The sequence below is a fragment of the Eptatretus burgeri genome, chromosome 3 (genome assembly GCF_056783735.1).
Source record: "Eptatretus burgeri isolate ZD-2024b chromosome 3, Ebu_testis_v1, whole genome shotgun sequence".
NCBI lineage: Eukaryota > Metazoa > Chordata > Myxini > Myxiniformes > Myxinidae > Eptatretus > Eptatretus burgeri.
In genome coordinates, this window is record NC_140963.1 from 110792603 (window position 1) to 110817471 (window position 24869).

The 24869-nt window shown below is 44.1% G+C and overlaps 2 protein-coding genes across 3 annotated transcripts in view; both read left to right on the top strand.

Moving 5' to 3' along the window:
- The window catches only part of LOC147030717 (rho guanine nucleotide exchange factor 11-like), a 32490-nt gene extending 27878 nt beyond the window's left edge, over window positions 1-4612 (top strand). Inside the window, exons 21-23 of the mRNA XM_085872045.1 lie at window positions 1506-1719; window positions 2754-2962; window positions 4441-4612. The gene's annotated coding sequence lies outside the window, so the exon portion shown is untranslated. The remainder of the gene's footprint in view (window positions 1-1505; window positions 1720-2753; window positions 2963-4440) is intronic.
- The window catches only part of LOC147030713 (serine/threonine-protein kinase par-1-like), a 185800-nt gene that overhangs the window by 149081 nt on the left and 11850 nt on the right, over window positions 1-24869 (top strand). The window lies entirely within an intron of this gene.

Genomic DNA, 24869 nt, shown 5'->3' on the forward strand with positions numbered 1-24869 from the left:
TCCCTTGCTCTGACCCGCCGCCTGCAGCTCCACCGTGCGCATTCCCCTTCTTCCAGCTCAACTCTCAACTCCGCTTCCCACCGCTCAACGCTCCACGCTCCACGCCTCTCGCTTCTCTCACAACCAACTCCCCAGTTCCACACTCTACTCCCAGTTCCACTCTCTCCTCACGAGTCGCCTTGCGCTCATCATTTTATAGCTCTCAGGAGGCGCCGATATGCAAATTCCCGGATCAGGACGCGATTGGAGGCGGGGCCACACCGCCCCCCCCCCCGGTCAGCCATTGGTGGGGCAAAAATGGGCGTGAACCTCCCCTGATCCTAAAATTTGCATAGTCGGACATGGATGGAATTCACCTACACCGCCTGGAGGCGGGGCCAAGCCGCCTCGCACTTGCCCATTGGACGGAGGAGAAGTGGGTGTGAAGCATTCCTGATCCGCGGATCGACGCGTTCAGCCTCCATGGCCGAACGGCTCCGGGAACACGACGTTTGGTGTTGACTGGTGGTGTTTGGGAATGGCCGTAGAATCGATGAGGTGGGATGAAGTTGTGAAGGTAAAGGCGAAAGTGGTGGTGTTTGCGAATCGTTGTAGAAGTGATGATGTGGTAGCGTAGGTGGTGGAGGTGTCGTCGTTGTCGTGTGGTTGGCGCTGTGGTGGGGATGGCGTGGTTGTTGAGATGCTGTTTGTTTGAAATTAAAGACAGAACAGAGAAATGGCGAACTCAAAGCGTCGCAGCCCAGATGGATCACATAAATTCCCTCTATACAACGGGTTTGGGCTTACTACACATGTACCTCTGGAGATATCTCACCTGAGGGCCCTTTAAGGTGTAATGCGAATTTCCACAGCCGTAACAATATATATATATATATATATATATATATATATATATATATATATATATATATATATATATATATTTATATATATATATATATACATATATATATATAATTTAGATATATATACATATATATATATATACATATATATATATATATATATATATATATATATATATATATATATATATATATATGTGAAAATTGTTATGGTCATGGGTACCGAATGTAATTTGAGGGGGTTAATCATCGTTTCTCCTCAGAAGAACCGGACCTAGGGCCACTGCTCACAGTAAACTTTGTGGTGTTGCGGATTGCTTAACAACCATGAATGCTTATCAGTTAACCATGAGTTCCAGTGTCCATCGTCTCATTTTCCATTTAATTTGAGGTCACGTGACCTCCTGACCGGGAACGCGCCCTCGGCGATGCACAAATCTTATCTTGATTGGATCTTAAGTAATGCAGCTGAGCGTTTACCACTTGTGCATGCTGATGATGACAGGTTAATTATTTTGGGAATTACCTCCCAGTCTGTCGAAGTTTGGACGATGCTGGATCAATGGAAGGAAATGACAATCACGGACAGGTTGAAACGTCAACAAGGAATTTATTACTTAAAAAAATACATAAACTGAATAACTTTTTATTTCCTTGTAGATGAAATGGATGAATTCAAATCAATCAAATGTTCATTCAACCAACTGTCTGGAGCTGTAACCAACCCTCAAAAGCTGTGACCAACCCTCAACAGCTTCACCAACCGTCAGGAGCTGTCATCAACCGTCAGGAGCTTGTGGAGCTGTCACCAACCGTCAGGAGCTGTAATCAACCGTCAGGAGCTGTAACCAACTGTCAAGAGCTGTCTCCAACCGTAAGAAGCTATCAGAGCTGTCACCAACCATTAGGAAGGTGGTCCTTCCATCTGTTTTATGGGTGACCAGTGTGGGTGGAGCCTCAAGCAGACTTTAGCCAAATCCTGCTTGCCGATTGGTGCATCGCTGCACGTGACCTCCAACCGTCAATTATCGCGCTCATTCTCCCTCACCATTGAACGAGATGCATCGCCCAATTAACACAGGCCTGGCTTATGATGCAATGTTCTGTGCGCTGTTCAACGCCAGAAAGCAGCCATTTGCCGGAACAACCGAGCGATATCTCAAAAAGTTGTTTACGGGTCCACATGAAATTTGGTGGGCAGGTTGGGTGTGTGACAAGGACGAACTGGATAGATTTTGGTGAAGATCCGGATCCAACGACTCAAATTTTCAGAGTGATTCTTCACCAGTGAGAGAGAAGGCCAAAAATGATATATTGTACGATATCGCAAAAGGTTGATGGATTCAGACAAAACTTGATTTGTGACGAGGAAGAATTGATTAAATTTTGGTGGTGAAGATCTGGATCCGATAATTTTTCAAAATGATGCTTCACCATTGAGGGATAGGGCTAAAAATGATAGATAGCATGATATCTCAAAGTTGTGTATGGATTCAGATTAAACTTGGTGGAAAAGTTGGGTGTGTGACCATGACTAATCGATTTGATTTTGGTGAAAATCTGGATCTGGATACGAGAGTTATTTAATTTACAAAGTGATTCTTCACCATTGCGAGATGTGGCCAAAAACGATATATACCACGATATTTTAAAAATGTGTTGGGCCCGATATGTTCTCGTGGATCAGGCATTACATGGCGGAGGTATGCGCTCCACCAAGTGCCCTTCTCGTTTCAATTTGGTTTTATTTTGGGATGTGGATATGACACAGGCATAATGTTGCCAAATTGTATTTATTTAATTGTCTAACAACAAATGAGCAGCTTGCAACCAAATGCTGTTGATTAGAAATTGTGCATTCCCTCCTGTGTATTGTCACAACAGTATTTTATGAATTTTTTTCCTCAGTGCCTCTGACGAAGTTGACATTGGATGATCCACGTCATGAAACGTCATGAAACGAAACGGATGATCCACGCCATGAATAAAAAAAACACTTGTTCCATTCATTCATCACTTCAACATTGTCTTGCACATGTGGAAAAACTTTATTGTGCGAAGCATTGTCTGTCATTAATGAAGTGTCCAAGTTTTCATCACGACACCGGCTTGTGAAGGCAAGTACACTGTTTTGATTGTTTTTCATATTTCGATTTTCGTTTCTGTTGATGGTCTGCTGGTTTTTTTTTGCACATCAAGGAATTCAGGCAGAATTGCAATGACAAACTTGTGACTGTAATGAGTAAGAATTCCACGATTAGTCTTGTTCTAATAATAGCACTAAAGTGGAATTTTAATAAAAAGTCCAGTCATAAGCCTTCAAAACAGAGGACTTGGGGTTTTGGGGAAACGCAGATGAGGGAGGATGGAGGAATCTAATAAATAAGATTCATCGGATTTCTATCTGTCCACGTTTTTTGCAAGGACTGCTGGACCGCTAACCATCAAATTTGGCACACAACCCACATCGATCTGGTGATTGTCCTCAGGGTATTTTCATCAATCACCTGAGCATTTAAAGATCACTTTTCTGGCTTTTTCATTTCTATGCAATCTCATTGGTTAACACATATCTCGTGACATATAATATGGCCAAAGGCCAGCACACCTAATTTGTCAAGCTGTGTCCTTCACCCATTGGCTGACTGCACAGCTGGCCTGACTCCACGCACAACTGACTTTTAGAAATGGAACTTTACAATGCTCGTGCTTTCTGCCTCCCTCACATTTCATTGTCATTTCAAAAGAGTAAAACATTTCAATGTCAAATATTGCCGCTGGAGCATTTGAGAACAAAAGACTTTGTAGTCTCTTGCGAAAGTGAAGTTTAAGAGGGAGTAACTTTTAGCAAGTAAGCAGTGAAGATAAATATCATGTTGTAAGCTGTGCACGTGCACAGAAGACATGCTTCAGGCCTCTCGCTTCACGGCTCGGACAAAGAATTATGTGGGCTTCATTTATTTCAACTGCTTACAATTCTTTCATGTTTTTTTTCGTTTCTGAAAGGTCCAAACAGAAGTATTCAATAAAGATCACTTCTGCACCTGTTTGTCTGTCTGTGACTCGGATATCTCAAAACATTATTGATAGATTTGGATGAAACTTGGTCGATAGGTTGGGTGTGTGACAAGGACGAATTGGTTCGATTTTGGTGAAGATGGAGATGTGGATACGAAAATTTCTCAAGTTATTCTTCACCATTGAGAGACAGGATCAAAAATGATAAATAACATGATGTTTCAAAATGATGTGGAAAAATTATGATAAAAGTAGGTGGATGAGTTGGGAAGGTGACAAGCATCTGCCGACTTCTCCATAATTATTCGCTGTGGCTTTTCTGTGGTATGGAATACCAGAGACCTTAACTTGAGACTTTTTGTGCTTTTGAAATTTTTGTGGTTTTAATGGAAAGTTGTACCTGAGTTATTGTAGCCTGGTTGGTTTAACAGAAGTTTTGTGACATCTCTCTTGAGAATTCTTGTGTTGACTTCCATTAATGATTCGAAAATCAGTTTGTAAAACGTTTTTGTTTTTTGTGCATTGCACGTTTTGTGAAGTGAAAAGATTAATTGTGGATTTGTTGCATTGGCCACAGATTACTCGGCTTGAAGAAGAACTGCAAGAAGATTATGGTCGAATCAACCAGAGCCTATCGAGTTTTCCAAAGGTCTTCATGGAAGCTCCAACATGGAGTTGACATTTGAAGAATGCTTGTGTGCTCGCTGTGTTACGTGCTGACTGAAATAAAGAAGTACATTAAATCACAATTGCAAATGTTTTATTCTTTGCATGTCACACTGCATGTACAGGTGGACATCACACACACACACACACACACACACACACACACACACACACACACACACACACACACACACACACACACACACACACACACACACACACACACACACACACACACACACACACGTTCTTATGCGATCAGGCAGCTATCCTTGACGCAGCATCATTGAAGGTGAACCGTGAGATTATCGAGGCATGGTACTCCTGTGAAAACTCCATCAACCGACACATCAACTTGAACTCGCCAGCCTCCGCGAGCAGGGCACAGATTGGCGTGCTTTTAAAAGCACCCAGACACAACCGTACACTTTGGCTTGAATGGTTTCCAGCTTTTTGCGGTTGGTTTTGCACATGACCCAAAAGGCCTGACTGCCGTAATCCTATTGGGAGCGGAAGAGGGTTTTATATAGGAGGAGACTTCCCTGATGAGCTCCCCAAGATGTACCTGCAAGACTTTGTGGAAGGTTAAGGCCTTTGGCACATCTGCCGCCAAGTGTTTTAGGATGGGGTCTCCAGGTAAAGCCCTTATCGAAAGTAACTCCTCGAAAGGAAACATCAGGGGAAGCTTTAATAGAATTGCCATCAATTTTTATTGATAAGTCCTTGACCTTCCTTTTACGAGAGAAAATAAAGAACTTGTACTTGGGCTCAGAAATCGAGAAGCCCCATTTTTGGGCCCACTGCTCAATCCTGCAAACCTCCCCCTGGCGTTTTTTGGCCGTAAACTGAAGGCTTCTGCTCCGGGCCCACATAGCAACATCATCCGCAAATGGAGATATCCTGCTGCGGGACACAAAAGAGGAGGCAGCATCATCCATCATGATGTTAAAAAGGGTGGGACGAAGACAGCTACCCTGGGGGATACCATTGACCATGGGAAACACAGAAGAAAGGGCTTGACCAACTCTCACTTGGAAAGTTTGATTCGATAGGAAATCACGGATTCACCAGAACATTCTGCCATTGATGCCGAGTCTGTGTATCTTGTACAGGAAGCCTTCTTTCCAGACTGATTTGTAGACCTTGTGGATGGAGAAGAATACACTGACTCAGGACTCATGATTGTTTAGGCCAAAGTTACATTTGCCACAGCGGCCGTGGGGTCTCAAAAATCTATGGCCACTAGCAATTATACAGCGGCCGAAGTATTTCCGCGGTCACACAATGTAGCAGTCACATATGTTTTTATTTTTCGGGGAGCCGCACAGCGTATTTAGAAATTATGGAGACCGAAAACATGGGGGTGCCGTACGGTCTTTGATTTGATGTCGCACGGTGACTTCAGGGCGTCCCTGCGGCGGCTATAGAATTTTCAAGGCAGACGCAAGGTAGCCTCAAGGTGCCCGCAAGGCGACCGCAGGGGGACCCTCAGGCGAACGTGCGGCCAGACGGACGGTAACGAGTGGGTATATATACCAGTTCTTTTTTTACTGAAATAAAAATATAACAGTTCGGAATATACCAGTACGTGGTGTCCCCAGAATCTGAATTGAATTCGTTCCAGGACGCTGTTCGGATTGCAAAAAGTTCGATTCCCAAACTATTTTCCCAATAAGAAATAATGGAGTCAATTAATCTGTTCCTGGACCCCAAGAAACCCCACTTTCAAGACAATTTCAACTGAAATTCCCCATGTTTAAGGTAAAATAAGATGAGTAAATGACCTTCGGTGTCGGTGTATTGTATGTAAACTGGTACAATCACCAATCCAAAGGTCCACACAGGCTCGAGCTCCAGCCTGGGTTCGGATTGCTCGCGCACTCTGCGAGCGATGCCCCCAGGGCAGCTCATCAACATGATGCCCCCAGAACCACAATCACTTTCATCAAACGCATCGGGCTGAGGTAATCATGGATATTCGAAATTACAACCGGTTTTTCTGTGAAATTAAATCCTTGCCCGACAGTCCGTCACACCACGTGATCGGATTGCTTTTTTGTTATTAATTAAAACACAAGATGAGTTAAAAAAAAAAAAAAACACAAATCAAGGTGAAAACACGAGGTAAAGTACCGATCGACACACGAGAGATGCTTTCACGAGGACTTCCTTTCACGAGGACTTCCTTTCACGAGGACTTCCTTTCACGAGGACTTCCTTTCACGAGGATTTCCTTTCACGAGGACTTCCACCGATGATCTGAATGAACAAAGCGCGAAGACGCGGCTCGAACAGGTGGGGGAGACGCGTGAACAAACATGAACGCTTCGTTGTGTTCGGTTTTTTAAAATGTATTCGGTTTTCGGGCAAAATTCATTTTTCATTGAAAAGAGACAACGGAGGCCGCACAAATAATGCAAGCCCACCGTACGCCCTATGTACGGTCGACGTGGAACACAACAACGTCACAACCACGGCATGTCGAATTGCTTCGGCCAACGTAGAAATGAAAAAAGTTATAACTCCGCGTTATAATTCCACGGCGATCCCTACGCCCTGTAAAAGATAGCCAAACGGCGTAGGGCCACCCTGAGGCCATCGCAGAAACTCTGCGGCCGCCGCACGTTTCTGTCAATTTAGCGGGGGGGGGGGGGTACGGCCGCAGTATCCTCGCCGAAGAGCAAATGTGACTTAGGCCTGAAGCACAACATATTCTCAAAGCCATCTCTCTCTCTCTCTCTCTCTCTCTCTCTCTCTCTCTCTCTCTCTCTCTCTCTCTCTGTCTCTGTCTCTCTCTCTCTCTCTCTCTCTCTCTCTGTCTCTCTCTCTCTGTCTCTGTCTCTGTCTCTGTCTCTGTCTCTGTCTCTGTCTCTGTCTCTCTCTGTCTGTCTCTGTCTGTCTCTGTCTCTGTCTCTGTCTCTGTCTCTGTCTCTCTCTCTGTCTCTCTCTGTCTCTGTCTCTGTCTCTCTCTCTGTCTCTCTCTCTCTCTTCCTCTCTCTCTCTCTCTCTCTCTCTCTCTCTCTCTCTCTCTCCCTCTCTCTCTCTCTCTCTCTCTCTCTCTCTCTGTGTCTCTCTCTCTGTGTCTCTCTCTCTGTGTCTCTCTCTCTGTGTCTCTCTCTCTGTGTCTCTCTCTCTGTGTCTCTCTCTCTGTGTCTCTCTCTCTGTGTCTCTCTCTCTGTGTCTCTCTCTCTCTCTCTCTCTCTCTCTCTCTCTCTCTCTCTCTCTCTCTCTCTCTCTCTCTCTCTGTCTCATACCCCTCCCTCCCTCAGTGTATAGCATGTTTAGTGAGGCATCGCTCTCCCAACCTCCCCCCCAGCATTTTCCTCACTCTTCCCCCCTTCCTCACCCTCCTGTCTCTTCTCCCCTCCACCCCCAATATCCCAGTCAGCGAAGCGACGCATTGTATTTGCGAGTTGACAATATTTTCAAACATGCATCATCGCCTATTAAATCAGGTATCATCATCATTTTCCCATTTTTCGTGTACATCAGCACCAAGTATCAATCACGACAACCTAATGTTCAAAGTTTGTCTTCACAAATTGACAGAAGAAAACACCGTGAGAGTGGACCCTGATTCCAAGGCAAGGCTTTTTGAGGAGGCCAAATTAGCCTAAATGAGCCCTGCAAGATGAAGTTGGGTTGACCAAGGAGAAGCCTTCATGAAGGTAAGCTGTTAATTATCTTGAAAAGGGTACATGAAATTTACCAAAATACCCAGTTTTCAATCATGTACTCCCTCAGAGTTCCCTCAGAACGCATGTAAAGTTTTGAGCCGCTCAGTTTCATGGTTTTGGAGTTATGGAGGAGACACACATACACTTATTATTCTTCATGTTTATGACTTTCAAAAGTCATCTGACATCGAGTCATTTATATTATTCACTGACAATTCAAATATTTTCTGATCACACCAGAGTTGACCCGACTCAATTTCTTGGCTTGTTCATTGATCCTAATTTATCAACAAAAGGATATTCCGACAATCAACACAAATTTTTCACCAAATGTTTGTGTTCCAAATCAGTTGAAGGGTTTTTCTCAGTACATGTGTTCCCTGTCATATTCTCCCCTTATTTTACCTTCTTTAAATTGTGGAATTTTATCTTGGGTGGGTCAATGTATCAAATACCCACAGGGAGAGAATTTTATTGATTCAAAACTGAGCACTCAGAATTGTTACGAACACTGGTTTTCACTCTCATACTGATGTGTTATTTCTCAGAAATAAGGTTTTGAAAGTTGATGATTTGTTCCATTTAAATTTTGGTAATCTCATGTTTCAATTAAATACTGATATGTTACCTCATGCCACGGAATCTTGATCAACCAGAAACAACCAAATTCACTCTAATCCAACAGGACAGAGTAATCACCCTCATTTACCTTTCACCACAACTGTTTTCTCACAAAAATCTCTTGTGTTCACAAAACCCAAATTCTGAAATGAATGACTTTTATTGTTATTGCTGCTGATGCTCTTTGAATATGCGTTTCTTTGCATCCATTGGAATGTAATACTTTGGCCTCTTTCACGATTACTTCGGCTCTATTTTCGAGATATTGTTAGGGACGTCGCTTCTGGATAACTCCAAGAGAGTGACATATTCCGAGAAACCACAAACGTCGACTGCAACCCTCAACTCGGGCCGGATCCTCACACCCAAAGTGGGTTTACCATACCAGTGAATCAAACGTGGCAGATTGGGAATCGTGCCTGCGACTATGCGGTCGTTAATTTGGATGCGTGACCCAATGCTGCATGCTGCCGTCCGTGGGCTACCATTACCATTGGGAACTCAGACCAATGTTGCCCACTGGGAATGCTATTCGGACCAACGCAATGCAGGATAAATCAGGACACATTCAACACTTCAATAATTTATTCCACAGCAAGCAAGGAAATGTGAAGAGCGGAAAATGACGGGAGGAATGATTAAAGGAATGCAGAGGACAAATGCAAAGGAGAGCAAATGGTAGGGGGGATTGTTACCTAAAAATGGTGAAGGAAATCAAACATGACATGAAAAGAGGTTGAACAAGTGTAAAACACATGTAAAGCGCATTAAACACATATACATTTTTCCCTTACCCTCTACCGATCATACCCGACCCCGGAACACTTGTACACAATGACTTAACAAAGAACTACAATACTGGATCAAGGAGGAAGACACAGAGAGATTGGGTTGAGGGGGAAAGAGAAAGTTGGGGTTGGAAAAAAAAAAGTTTGAGGGACTTTGTCGAGCTTTCACTCCCCCTGAGATCACTCCTTTTGGAGCTATCTTGCCCAAACTCTCACCTCATGTCTACCCTTGCAACTGAGCCCCATTGGTCTGCGGTCCCGAGTCGGAACCTGTCCGGCCAGTGTGATGTTCTGCGGCCTCAGGACAGCGCGTTCCATGTAAATATTGGCAGGCTTTGATGCTTAGAAGGCAGCGCTGGAAAATACGGCACTGGGGCGATATGAGTAAAACTATGTGGAAATGAAGACGTGACATGGGAGAGAAACTGGTGTGAGGTTTGAAAATCTGCTCTGGTGGAACAAAACGAAAAGTGGAAAATATCTCTGGGAACAGGCTCTCAAAACTCTGATCTGTCTCGGGCATTTGTGGAGGCAAGAGATTTTGCCACCGATCTCGGTTTGGACCCCGCTCCTATAGTCCTGGGGCTGAGGGGGGTCCTTTGTGCAATCATATGTCCCCTATACTAATTTTGACTCTTGATCCTTGAAGGGGACACCGAGGAGATTGAAAAACACTTGGGTTGACATTCCAGATGTGGGGCAGAAAGGTGTAATTCAAGATGGCCACTGCATCATTATTACGAGTATAACTCCATGTGGAATTGTCCTCGAGTGATAAATTTCGTGTCTTCACCTCGGTTTTTGGGGTCAAGGAATCCATTAAAATCATTTGCAGGGTTAAAAAAGTACAGGAGAACGGTGAAATCCAAAATGGCCGCCAATATGGCCGCCGCGCTCTTTCATCGTGCCTGTCATGGTTCAGAATTGAGGTAGAGGAATAAATTTGGTGTCTTTATACGAGTTTTAGGGGTCAAGCATTTCACTCAAAGCAATAAATTTGCACAAAAAAACAATGGATCATTGTTAATTTCAGTACATGGGCTCTAATTGATTATCCAACAATTCGTAAAATGATGCAACTGGACAAGATTGAGTGCCTAAGAAGTTGACTGGTGTCTCATCACATTTAATTCGTAACAGACCAACTAATATTTACCTCTCTTTTTCAGGCATTGAAAGAAATGGAAGGGATTCCAATGAAGAGGCGCCGCTCAGAATTTGTTGATGTCGACATCAAGAAGTGTATTATTTGTCAGATTGACACCAAAGAATCAACATGCAGGAACGCAGAGGCTCGGATGAAAGTCCTAGAGGCTGCTAGAATACGTAACGACTTGGTTGCAAGGAGGCGAGAGAAAGTCGATCATGAACAGTTTGTCTATCATGTGAACAACAAATGTTATAAATCGTACACCCTCAAAAAGACACTGATTAAACTTGAAGGAGAGCCGGAAGAACCGGAAGGAGTTGAACTGGTCCCAAACCCATCTGTGAGCCGAGCAACCCAAACCAGAATTGCACCACGAGCTCCTCCATCTGCTGATATACCGGCTTCTGAAAGGAAATGTACGGTGTGTGCGAATGTAAAGATAAAAGGAGACCGACAGAAATTCAGGACTTGTGAAGATGTACGCGCAGAAAAGTTACTAAAGGCTGTGGTATTCTTTCAAGATGAAGTATACTATCGGACAAGTGACCTGCAAGATGTTCACTCCTTCTTTGGATCAGATATATATTGTCACAAAAACTGCATCCGAAATTATCTTATGAGGTACGACCGTGCGAAAAGTAAATGTGACGCACCATCCAATAGTTTAGCAAAAAATAAATGTTTTGCAAGGTTGTTCGAGAACATTGATTTCGCATTGAAAGGTGGACAAGGTTTCGCTATAAGCGACCTCCGTAACAATATTCATGGATTAATCGATTCCCAGGAAACGTTTTCGAACAGAGACATTCGATTTTTCTTGAAAGTCACTATAGCCAGGAATTGAACATTTCCAGGCCTACAGAAGCAAATAAATGTGCCATGGTTTTCTTAAACGCCAGTCCTGCAGACATGGCTGACGTCATTCGGTCAAGCAATCCCATCACTCAATGTGCATCAACTATTAGGCATGCTCTTTTGGACTTGAATTTTGATTTGCAAGACAAGTTTTGCGATTCTGTTGATCTGCAGGACTCCTGGGATAATATGAATATCCCAGATGAGTTAATGACTTTTTTGTGTGTGTTACTAAATTATAATAGAAATGATCTTGAATGCAGCGTGGGTAGGAATAACAACTCTCCATTGAGCGATGATGACGATACCTCTGCTGAAGAAACTAGTAGTAACGGCAATGCTCATTCACCAAAACTGAGGAAACTAAAGTCAGTTTTCCAGGTTCTGTACTTCATGGTCCAGAATGGTAGACGCAGGACACCACTCCATCTGATGTGCGCAGAAAGAATCCACGCAACACGCAAGAGCAAAACACTCATCACCTCTCGAAACGATTTAGGAATATCAGTGAGTTACGATGAAATTCTCCGGTATCAGACTGATTTGGCAGACTTAGTTTGCACAAATGGAACTGATGATGTTCCTTTGCCAAGCCATCTTAATCCAGAGAAATTCACCACTGCCACATTTGATAATTTTGATCACGAGGAGGCGACACTATCGGGTCTGGGTGGTACTCATGACACTGTTTCGGTTTTATATCAGGACAAATCAGATGGTGTTCAAAGGAAGCCACGAATTTTGGAAACTGGTGTAGTTCATGGTCCAAAATCATTTCAGAAGACACTAAAATGTCAAGAGCTAAAGGACTTCTTCAAACCAACAAAGAAGGGAGAGATACCCAGTGACTATTTAGTAAGTAACTCGACATTAAGTGAAGGATGTGGTACGGAAGGAAAAGATCTTGCTTGGTCACTAGCCTGGATGAATTTGTCAAATATAGAAGGAGGTTTAATCAAACAGGACTGCGATGAACAACAACTGCCATGCTGGAGTGCCTTCAACTCAGTTGTCACTGATGACAAACTTCCTGAAAGGATCGTAGGCTTCTTGCCAATTCTACCACACCCGGTCACAGAATACAACATAGTGTATACCGCTCTTAAAAATTTTCAGAACGTCTTGGGACAGCTCAGTCAGAACCACTTGGCTGCAGCGTGCGATGAAGGTGTCTACAGAATCGCATGAGAGATTATGTTGTGGCGCCAAGGAGAATTCAAGGACTTGACTCTTTGCCTGGGATCGTTTCATTTACTATGATTTAACTTGGTTGCATCGGAAAGTATCTTCGTGGTAGTGGTGCTGAGAGTATATGGATCGAAAATGAAATATTTGGTCCAAATTCGACCCAGGCTGTCTTGGGAGGTTCACATTATGTTCGATCCCTAGAAGGCATGACTCTCCTTTCAGAGGCTATGGAGAGACTCCAATGGAGTGCATTCTTTGAGAAGCATGGCGTAGAGAAATATGTGGAGCCGCTCAAGTTGCTTTGAGAAATGAAGCAAGAGGTGTCTGCAAAGAACAAGTCGAGAAGAAAGGAGCTCCTTAACTCTTTCCTTGGACTATCGGGAGACCTGTTCGAGGATTTTGAGGAGTTTAAAAGGGAAAGGAAGGCAGAAAGCAAAACATTCTTCCACTGGGTTAGGTTTATTGAAATGGTTCGGTTTGCACATGACCTTGTGAGGGCTGACAGAGAAGGCGACTGGCATCTGCACCTGCAATCAGTTTAAGCAGTATTGCTATATTTCGCCATCTTTGACTCGATCGACTATCTGCGGTGGTGGTCTCTCTACCTGGAGGACATTAAAAAACTACCAGAGAATGCACCAGTTGTCCATGACAATTTCATGGCTGGGCGTTTTGTTGTGAAACGTTCTTCCATCCCATTCTCTGCTGTTGCTGCCGACATGTGTCTGGAACAGACAATCAACCGCTCATCTAAGACAAATGGGGGAATCATTGGCAATACGAAACAGAAAGAATTCGTAACAAGATGGAACATCATTCACCATGAATTGATGACGGTAAATCAAACCTTTCGTGAAGTCACAGGTGTACAGTTGAACAATACAGAACTTCCTGTCAATTATTCATTCAGTCGTTGGCAAACACAATAAAATGAATGCAAAGTCGACAAGATGATCGCATACATCCTGAATTATGAAAATCCATTCGAGGTGAAGCAAACAACTGAACTGAAACTTCATAACTTTCTCACCAGAGCTATCATGCCAGATGAGATTCAAGATAGTCCATTGTCTGTTCAAGAAACCGGTCTGAATTTATACAACACGTTCAGAAAGGAGCGCCTGGTGGAGAAGACAAAACGACTGAGTGACACAATCAACAGGAACAATGTTAAGACATTCGCAAGTGCTGAGGGAAAGAAAGCATCAGCCCCAAAAAGGAAACAGAAGCAGGACAAGAAGGAGTTCGGTGTTGCGCAGAAGCAACTGGACATTATCAGGGTCCGTGGGAATGATGCCCAAGAGGTTTTCACGTATGATCTGGTCAAAACTAGTTACTTATTTAGTGATGAGGATGGACTCATGAAAAAACTGACAAAACATGAGCTTGTGAAAGAACTTGAATCAAATATTACAGCAGGTGACAACATCGCTCCGATGCATTGGACTGATATGCCAACCGGAGACATTGTCGATGTTATGGCTTATGTGCGAAAGCTGAAAACTTCCTCCATGAATACCTTCGGAGAATTGTGCAAGCAATTGCTGAGCATGATCCTTGGGGTTTGCAAAAATGCTTCCTGCATTGACTTTATCTTCGATTCGTGCATGGAAGGATCAGTGAAAGAAAGTGAACGACGAAGACGAACTCAGAAACCCCCAGTCTTGTACAGTAACATCACACGAGAAAGCAAGTTACCAAGAGATATGGATAGTCTCTGGTCATCTGCAGCAAACAAAGCCAAACGAGAACAGCTCATGAAAGTATGGCTGATTGGCCACTTAACTGCAGAATCCGTAGATGTTCACATTGTAGTGAGTCGGATAGTGGGAGACGAAACCTCAACACAAACCCAGTCGATCAGGAATGGGATAGTGAGCCATCACCCAGAACTGGACTCGGAACATGAAGGGGCTGATATCCGTCTCATCCCACATGCTCTTCATGCCGTCAGAAGTAATTGCACACGGATTGTAATTCTCTCGAGCGATACTGATGTGTTCGTAGTTGCAATGTATTTCTATCATATTTTCACAGCAAATGGACTCCGTGAACTTTGGCTCAGAGGGGGAGTTGGAGACAGGACAAGATTTATCCCTCTACATGTAATGGCTGACAAGGTTGGAAGACCAATGTGTGAAGTCCTTCCCGCGATGCATGCACTAACTGGCTGTGACATTACTAACAAATTTGGCACGAAAGCTGCTGGTATCAATGCAGAACCTGTTCTGTACCTAAAGGACTTTGGAAGGGCACAGAGAAATGTGCAGGCCTGTGTGTGTTGAGATCCAGGTGAGGTCCACAGCGATTAAGGTCAAGCTTTGTTCATCACCGATCTTGGGAGAGAAGGTTTTATTTCACATCAGACATATGCATATGGAGACAACAGGCTTTGAACACAATAGTCCACCCAGCCTAATCCTCTGGTGAGCTGTCTTTCGGCACTGCCTTATATTCAGTTTACTGCGACCTTTGAATGACTGTGTGTCAAAGAGGATTTATTACCATCCATTAATTTATTGCATTCTCCTGTCAGTACTGCTGATAAGAGAGCACAGAGAGTGCAGAAACAACACCCTTGATTCCCTTAAAGAATTTTAAAAGGTAGCCTCCTACATGTTGTTGGGCCTTAGCAGTTCTGGGCAGTAGTCCAACAGATTCCAGGTAGCCCAGCTGCCCGATTAGCAAGGTCATTCAAACGGTCGACAAGGCCAGCTGTGTTGTAACAATGTCAAAACAAGTTTCTTGACAGTGCACAGATAAACTAATGGGAAGATTTATCCTTTCCCTCTTTCCAATTGAAACTAAAGACTTTTAACCAAACACTAGTAGACATGTTTGGTTGCTGTTAGAGTACATACAATCCCCGACATTTCCCTCCTCTTGTTTCTTTGAAACATTTGCAAAAGAAACTACAAATGAAGAAAAGGAGCATCCGCAGGCCGGCAGGTCAGCAGACAGCAACCTCCAGTGGGTGGCCATCCTTAGGTTTAGCTCCAGATGGTCCAAAACGATCGGGAGTTCCACCTGCGCCCCCTAGCCCAAAAGGGGGTTCCTACCCACTTTCCAACCGGTCCACTCACACCCCAAGTCTTCAACAAGGGAAATCGGGAAATATCGCAACATTTAAACATAGAATATAAGGAAACCAAGCACTCCCAAAAGCTGTTCGTACAAGAATTGCTCATGGCTAAACAAGAATGAAGTTATACAGGAATATACGTTCCATTAAATATTTGATTATATATATTGCCGCTTAATGGACTTCATGAACAACAAGTAAGGCAGTGTTAAAGTATATAAATGTAATGTTCTTTATGAACAAAGCAAAAGAATATTTGATAAACTGCAAGCCAGAGTATAATGAAGGCACAACTTGCCAGCAATTACCAACAAGGCAAATCAAATGGTATTTCTACCTAGCCCTTCAATTGGTGCAAGCAACGAAAGACATTCGTCCAATGTGAGTTGAAGCAATTGTTCAGTTCATCACTCGGAGGAAGCCAAAGTAATGGATCGGCGACTACTGCAAGGTTACAATATGTTTCATTGTTCATGGGTTGGGGTGACATGGGTGGGGTACATAGTATTGGAGTGGGGGGGGTAGGTGTAAGTGCAGGGAGGTTTGAGGATGGCAGCAGTCCAGCGGTGTTCACCGGGGCCATCTCCGTCTGTACTAGCTGGGTACTGGGCTTTGTTGTCCATCCTGAAAAACACTTTCCAATGGCCTTTTGGGCAATTACCTTGAAAAGCATCAGTAATATAAGTCCACACAATATTAAAGGCACTACAAGTCTATACAATATTAACAGCAACATTATTATTTAGGCAATTATACTTGACACTAATTACAACAATAATATTTACAATATGCAAATGTATTAATGGGTGAGCAGCACTGTGAGCGCTCAAGGCATGGTGTAAGCTCCTTTCTCAACTTGCGCTTGAAGACAAAAAGTCTCATGAGATGCATATTTACATATAAGGGTCATACAAGTATTTTCCGTACATGCCTTCACTATCTGGTATTGTCCATTTTCCACGATTATGCATATACTAGTCAAAACACTGCCACATCTATCATAAACCTCCATCAGCATTTTACTTGTAGATTTCCTTTCTTTCTTGTTACAACTTCCTGTATCTTCGTGTGTAGTGAGATGCGTGAGTCCATGTTTGGCTTACCTTTTCATTTGAAAGTTCGTTGAGTAATCAGTAATACCTGGAAGAGTCTTCCCCAGGGCGCCCCTCCGCCAGAACACCTTGTTGGCTCCTCAGCTGGTGGGGGGTCGGGTCGGGTTGTGGCCCCATACAGAGGTCCTCGGGGTCTTCCTCCCTGAGTTCGCTGTTAATTATTATGATGGCCTGGGTGAGGGGTGAGGCTTCACAGCATTTCTTTAGACAAATGGAAATGAGACGTTTGATCAGAAATACTCCAAAAATGATTCCCATGATGATTAGGATTGCTGCCCCTACCAGGCACAGTAACCAGTCTCCCCAGTCATGAAATATAGATCTCCACCCTGCGTAACCCTCCTTGCGTTCCACTCGATCGCTAGTGAGAGCTTCAAGCCTTATAGGTGAAAACACCTATAAGTGAAATGTGTTCTTCTCCGGGAGGTTACTGTATTTTCACAAGATTTCACAACTGTACTCCAAAAGGGTTCTTTAGGGGCCCATGGAACTTGGGTAATTAGAGATGCGTGTTGACCCCATATGAATCCTATTTGTGCAAAGTGCCCCCGCTGGGTTTTGTCTTGCGTTTTGTTCTGCCAAGCCACTTCTGTCTTTTCTGCATTTTCTGACGTCCCCCTTTGCCACGGAGGTGTATACGGTTTCTTTGGCTTGAGTGTGTTAGTGTGTTGCCTAGTGATAGGTCCCTCCCCCCCACAAAGGAGTAGTGTCAGTACCAGGAGTTGCATGTTGTGTCGTCAAAGGTTCTGTCACTGTCTCCGTTACTACAAGGTTTACAGCATGCCACTGCACTGAACACTGCAGTCAACTGCAACATAATGACAAGTATTTGTGTAAAAGATTATTTTTAAATGATACCTCCGTATGAGGCTCCCACCATGACTAGAGCTTGCAGGACTGGAAGTTGCTCTGGGTGCGTGGTGAGTGGATGTGAAGGCCAGAGACCTTACTGTACACTACTGTAGATTTTGATCAGGCAAGCATACCTTCCATCCATCTCCTTGTCTGACGGCCTGTAAAGTGTTCTGGTGTTCGTTGCTCCATCTTGTGGTTCTGGGGCGCATCTCAATCTGTTCACCATTCTTCCTAACTCCCCTGCACTCTGTCTGTTACTAACTGCCATTGAGATGTGCGGTGTTAGTCCTTCTCTGTGCTTCATTAGTTCGCGCTCTCTGGCGGCTTGTTTCACCTCCACCGCCGCTCCTTCCTTCCCGATCCATCAGTTGGTTGTCATCAGAGTGCATTTGACGGTGTAATCTCTATGTGCTTTGGCCACGTATTCATAATCCTGCCCTGTTTCATCGTAGTCGACAGTGAGTGCAGTGCAAAGCCAATTCCATTCCTCTACATCCCTTTAATTCCGCTTATGCTTCCCAAATCCAATGAATTTATCCTGACAGATAGAGGCTCATATAAAGACAACAGACATGCTTTTCTGTCCGCTCCCAGACAAACATCTCGACCCCGACAGGCAGAGAATCGAAACGCTCCCTCGTCAAGGCTCACGATGGCTGCGTGTTCAAACAGCACGAGCTCCGCCCGTAAATTTTTCACAAAAACACCTCTATCCTGATAAGTGCGGAGCCTACCAAACGTCCTTGTCCTTGTTCTTGGATGTCTGACATGTAAACAAAGACAAATGTGTCCAAGAGCCACGTCCTAAAGGTTTTGTCTTCACCAGAAGAAGAACAACGCGGAGCTCTCTTAGAGCCGGCATTCACCACGCGAGACGCGGCTAAAAGATAAACCCACATTAGATAAAATCCCTTCCTTGTTCAAAGCATTTAAAATCCCCCTTTCCATCCATCCTAAATCCCTCGGTCCTGCGCCTCTTCCGCGTCTTTTATTTTTTTGTTTTTTTTTTTTCGTCACGAAGCCCAATCAACAACAACAACAACAACAACCAGAACAAACATATATATTACAGCCTTGTTTCAAAGCATTGTCGCTTCCATGTTTCGATAGCGCGTGCACTCGCCCCGAAACAAAAAATCGAGCGATGCTTTGAAACGTCAACGTTAATGTCCTTATTAATTAATTTTACCACAAAGCTATCTCTTTAAAATCTAGTTTGTCCACCATTTTCAAGATCAGCCGCCTCGAGAAATTCTCCTACATTGCTCCGACAAGCAGGCACGTTCACAGCAGAGTGTTAATTGCACTTTCAAGTTTGACAAAGCGCGCTGGGCCCATGCGTGATTACGTCATCACGCACTCACATGAGCAATACGTCTTCTCAGCGCGTTGGTTTTTACGATCAAACTCGCGAAACAAATATTTGACGACATCTCAAATACGTTCGTTTTAAATCGGAATTTTTACAGAATCCCATGAAGGGCGTCTCCAAACTTTGTAACATGTGCTAATCCATCTCGTAAACCCTCACGATAAGCTGTCCTTCGATGGGACGATTTCGTGCTTTCGGCGCGCCTGTTAAATCCTACGCACGTCACGTGACTCGCAAAACCCCATAAAATAAGTTTTTTTCCCAGATTTACGAAAATCAAGTATAAAACATGCTTAATGACCCCAACAATGAAACCAGAATTGAAACTGACGTTAAAACGAACCCGTAACGTCGATCAGCCTTACGAAACATGCAAAGTGGAAACAGAACTGAATTTGAATTTGAAATCAAAATGATGCTCCGTGGAGACCATCCATTTATCACGTACAGTGTTCAAAGCCAAAACAGCATACAGAGTTTATCGGACCATGAGAAAACCCGAACGTTGGTCCATTTGACATCCCACACACAGCACGAGTACTGTAGGAAATTCTCACACATAATCCCCAAACTGTCTGCTGAAGTGGTTTTAATTATTCAATTCCCCATCGAGTTCACTCACAGACACACACACACACACACACACACACACACACACACACACACACACACACACACGCACACGCACACGCACACGCACACACACACAATGACATTTGCCCATCACTGAATTAACAACACGTGCAGAATCGGTCATCATCGTCCTTCCTCCGGATTTAGTGTGCGCAATTCACCTCGTCCAAAGTCTTCACATTAACGATGATGACCAATCATTATCTCCACACAAACATACAAGTTGTTCCACACATACAAGTTCCAGGTTGGAACACTCAACTTACGTCTAACACAAAACTCAACCTTCCCCACCACATTGTATTCACAAATACATCCAAACAGGTAACTTCTACAAACAGCCCATCTCCTGGCTCATTAACTTTGTGTTTTTTTCCCGTTGGTTCAAGATTCCCTCTGAATCGAATCGCTTACGTCCTGTCTCACTTTGTGACTCCGTTAGCCACGCTGCAAACGCTCTCCAGTGTTTTCCACTTTCACCGGTAACTTTAAGTGTTGTTCCTTTGGGTAACTCTATGTTCTTTGCAGAGTTATTCCCCATCTTATGTTCTTAACTTGTCACCAGCCTAAAGCTTTAGTCTTGTCTCCTTTTATCACGGGATCAAAATTCCCCTTTCTTGCATACCGCCTGATAGCTTTCTTTCCTCTCTTTAATGTGCAGGATCAAAGTCCCGCTCTACTCAATCGCCTTTAACCCTCCCCTTTATGGTACAGGATTCCAACCTGTTCCCTCGTTTCTACAGGACTCGAACCTGTTTTTCGGCTTGATAGGTTATCTACGATTTCTGATCTTAAAGAACCCCATTTTGGGAATGGGTGTGGATCCCCTTTTGTCCACCTTTCCCACAATGCCAATTGAGTGCATGACTTAGGTCCATATTTTTCATACATTTATCCCGCAGCTGTATTCGGGGGTGGGGCATCTTTATCCCCTATTGATTTTGACGTCTTATTTCCCATATTTCCTTATTTCACTGATCCTTCCTAGAGTTTTCTTGGGCCGGGTTAGTGTTCTCCGCCTGGGGTGTTTCTTCACACTCCCAATGCACACTTCCCGCTCCCTCACCCTCCCAACGGGGTTTTCACACCTTTCCCTCCTCTCAATCTCCCGTTCGGATCCTGGCCCTGGCGTATTCTTGGGTCTCCCCCACGGTCTCCCAAAGGAGTGTCCTGGGGTTCCCCTCAACCTTCCAATGGGCCCTTACCTTCCCGGGTACCCCTTTCCGATGTGCAAATAAACCTCCTTCTCCCCTGGTTCGTTTTGAAAGGGCAAGGACAGATCTCAGAGAGCAACGAGTATCCCCAGTGTGAGAAAGGAGGCAGCTTTCTTACCTTTTCCTTAAGCTGGCCGGCTCTTTCCTCCTTTGTCTCACCAGGGTTCTCGAGCTCCTCCTCAATCCGGCCTGCCCCCTCGCCGACTACGCCAATTGTTGAGATCCAGGTGAGGTCCACAGCGATTAAGGTCAAGCTTTGTTCATCACCGATCTTGGGAGAGAAGGTTTTATTTCACATCAGACATATGCATATGGAGACAACAGGCTTTGAACACAATAGTCCACCCAGCCTAATCCTCTGGTGAGCTGTCTTTCGGCACTGCCTTATATTCAGTTTACTGCGACCTTTGAATGACTGTGTGTCAAAGAGGATTTATTACCATCCATTAATTTATTGCATTCTCCTGTCAGTACTGCTGATAAGAGAGCACAGAGAGTGCAGAAACAACACCCTTGATTCCCTTAAAGAATTTTAAAAGGTAGCCTCCTACATGTTGTTGGGCCTTAGCAGTTCTGGGCAGTAGTCCAACAGATTCCAGGTAGCCCAGCTGCCCGATTAGCAAGGTCATTCAAACGGTCGACAAGGCCAGCTGTGTTGTAACAATGTCAAAACAAGTTTCTTGACAGTGCACAGATAAACTAATGGGAAGATTTATCCTTTCCCTCTTTCCAATTGAAACTAAAGACTTTTAACCAAACACTAGTAGACATGTTTGGTTGCTGTTAGAGTACATACAATCCCCGACATGTGCACAATGCCGAGAAATACCTGGTCCAAGTGTTGAAAGGAGGAAATCATGGCATTGAAACGATGGATTGTTTACGTTACAACATGTACCACCACAGAAAGTCGATGACAATTATTGACCTTCCCCCAACCAGCTATGCTACGGAAGGTCATATTCATAGGGCATTCTATATGACCTATATGCAAGTCAAATGTTTCGGAGATTTTTCGCAAAACCCTCAAAACTATGGGTTTATGATAGAAAACGAATGTCTCGGACCAATGAAATACCATCGTCATTTGCCTGAAGAAGTAGCTTTAAAATGTAACTGTGTGAAATGTGCCACTCGCTTCTGTCCTTGCAGACAAGGAAAAGTTCGATGCTGCATATTCTGTAAATGCCAGGCAAACAATCAGAGCAGCCAATGCAAAAACCCTAACGGGGTTATTCCAACGAAGTCGGTGCGGTTTGTGCAAATTATAAGCAACGTAATAGTCGGAGGTTTGATGCCCACTGTATACCAAACTGATCGAGTTATTTAAACAGTTTTGGATTCATGAATAATGTGTACTGCATTGTGCATGGAAATAATGGTGCTCACGATTTATTCGTATAAATTTAAATGTTACTAAAGTCTCATTCAATGTAAAACACGTTTCTTATTTCTTCTACGTATAGTCCTGAGGGGGGTCCTGTGTGCAATCATTTGTCCCCTAATTTCGACCCTTGATCCTTGTAGGGGACCTGGGTCCTGGTCAATTAGAGCCCCTGTACTGGAATTAACAATTATCCATTGTTGCTTCTGCAAATTGATTGGTCTGAGTGAAATGCTTGACCCCTAAAACCCATATTGAAACACAATTTATTCTTCGAGCTCAATTCTGAACCATGACAGGTGAGATGAAAGGGCGCGGCGGCCATATTGGTGGCCATTTTGGATTTCACCGTTATCCTGTACTTTTTTTAACCCTGAAAATGATTTTAATGGATTCCTTGACCCCAAAAACCTCGGTAAAGACATGAAATTTATCACTCGAGGACAATTCCACATGGAGTTATACTGGTTATAATGACGCAGCGGCCATCTTGAATTACACCTTTCTGACCCACATCCAGAATGTCAACCCAAGTTTTTTTCAATCTCCAAGGAGTCCCATACAAGGATCAAGAGTCAAAATTAGGGGACATATGATTGCACACAGGACCCCCCTCAGCCCCAGGACTATCAGGACAGCTCGTTCCATATAAATATTGGCAGGCTTTGATGTTTGGAAGGCAGCGCTGGAAAATACGGCACTGGGGCGATCTGAGTAAAATTATGTGGAAATGAAGACGTGACATGGGAGAGAAATTGGTGTGAGGTTTCAAAAATCTGCTCTGGTGGAATAAAACGAAAAGTGGAAAATATCTCTGGGAACAGGCTCTCAAAACTCTGATCTGTCTCGGGAATTTGTGGAGGGGAGAGATTTTGCCACCGATCTGGGTTTGTACCCCGCCCCTACCCCTCAGTGGCTGTTTTCCATTGGCCTTGCGGTGTTGCATTGATGTCTCGCGAAGGGGCGGGTGCATGAAGGGGTCGAAACAATCTCTACCTGAGCGACTTCTGTCTCTACTTACGCCGGGCATCGCCATTATTCTGCTTCCATGTGAGCAAATGAGTGAAAGGGTTTGTGAGCAGGCGAGCAATGAACGTGACTGGTGAGTAATGGAAGGGAATGGTGTGAAATTGAAGGGATAGAAAGATAGACATAGTGAGGTAGATCGAAAGAGGGAAAAGGAACAGACACTTATGCTGCTTACACACACACAACGCATATTGATCACAATGATACGATTTTGTTTCCTCGAAACAGAATAATAAATAAATAACTAATATCTATGTGTGTGTGCTTCCTTTCCCTCGGGGGGGGGGGAGGGGGTGCACGAAGTCCAACCTCGGCCCACATCCGTCCTACGACCCCCACCTCTCCATTCAGCCTCTTCCGAGGCTGTTTAAGCCTCCTCCATTCCTCTTTTTCTCCCGCTCTTTCTTCCCCCTTATTTTACACAACTCCCCCTCCTCTCACCCTGTTTTTGTTTACAATCGCATTCCTATGCTGAAAAAAAAGAAAAACTAATGCGTTGCGAAACTCTGGCTTGCAATTCTACCTGAAACATCACTTCCACTTCACATTCGGATTCTGTACATTTGTGGAGAAAAAGTTGAGTTGACCAGGTGGGCACTCTTCTGCTCATTTAAAGTGCAGAGTTATTTTTAGTGGCTCCCCACAGTCTGACATCAACACCTGCCGGTAAGCTTGACTGCACTCCTCAGTTTGAAGGGTTCAAATACTTACACTGGGACCACATGGCCACTCAACATGACGTGAGTCCTTCGACCCATGTGGCCCACATTTGAATAATAGGAACGGTAATATTCACTTCACCGTCAATGGCAACATATTGGTGAGACCACGTGGCCACTCAACGTGGAAGTCTTCTTGGTCCATGTGGCCCACTTCAATGAACAAAAGGAATGATGGTCTTCGCTTTGCGGTGAATTGGAACATATTGGTGGTGGGACCACGTGGCTGCAGAATGTGGGATTCTTCTTGGTCCACGTGGCCCACTTCTATGAACAAAAAGCATGGGTCGTCTTGCAGCAATGGTGAGTCTTTCTTTTATTGGCCGACGTCCTTTTATTGGCCTTTTTATTGCAGAAGGCCCGGAAACTGTGAACTTGGCTCGACGTCCTTGTATTGGCCTTTTTATTGCAGAAGGCCGGGAAACTGTGAACTTGGCTCGATGTCCTTGTATTGGCCTTTTTATTGCAGAAGGCCCTGAAACTGTGAACTTGGCTCGATGTCCTTGTATTGGCCTTTTTATTGCAGAAGGCCCGGAAACTGTGAACTTGGCTCGATGTCCTTGTATTGGCCTTTTTATTGCAGAAGGCCCGGAAACTGTGAACTTGGCTCGATGTCCTTGGATTGGCCTTTTTATTGCAGAAGGCCCGGAAACTGTGAACT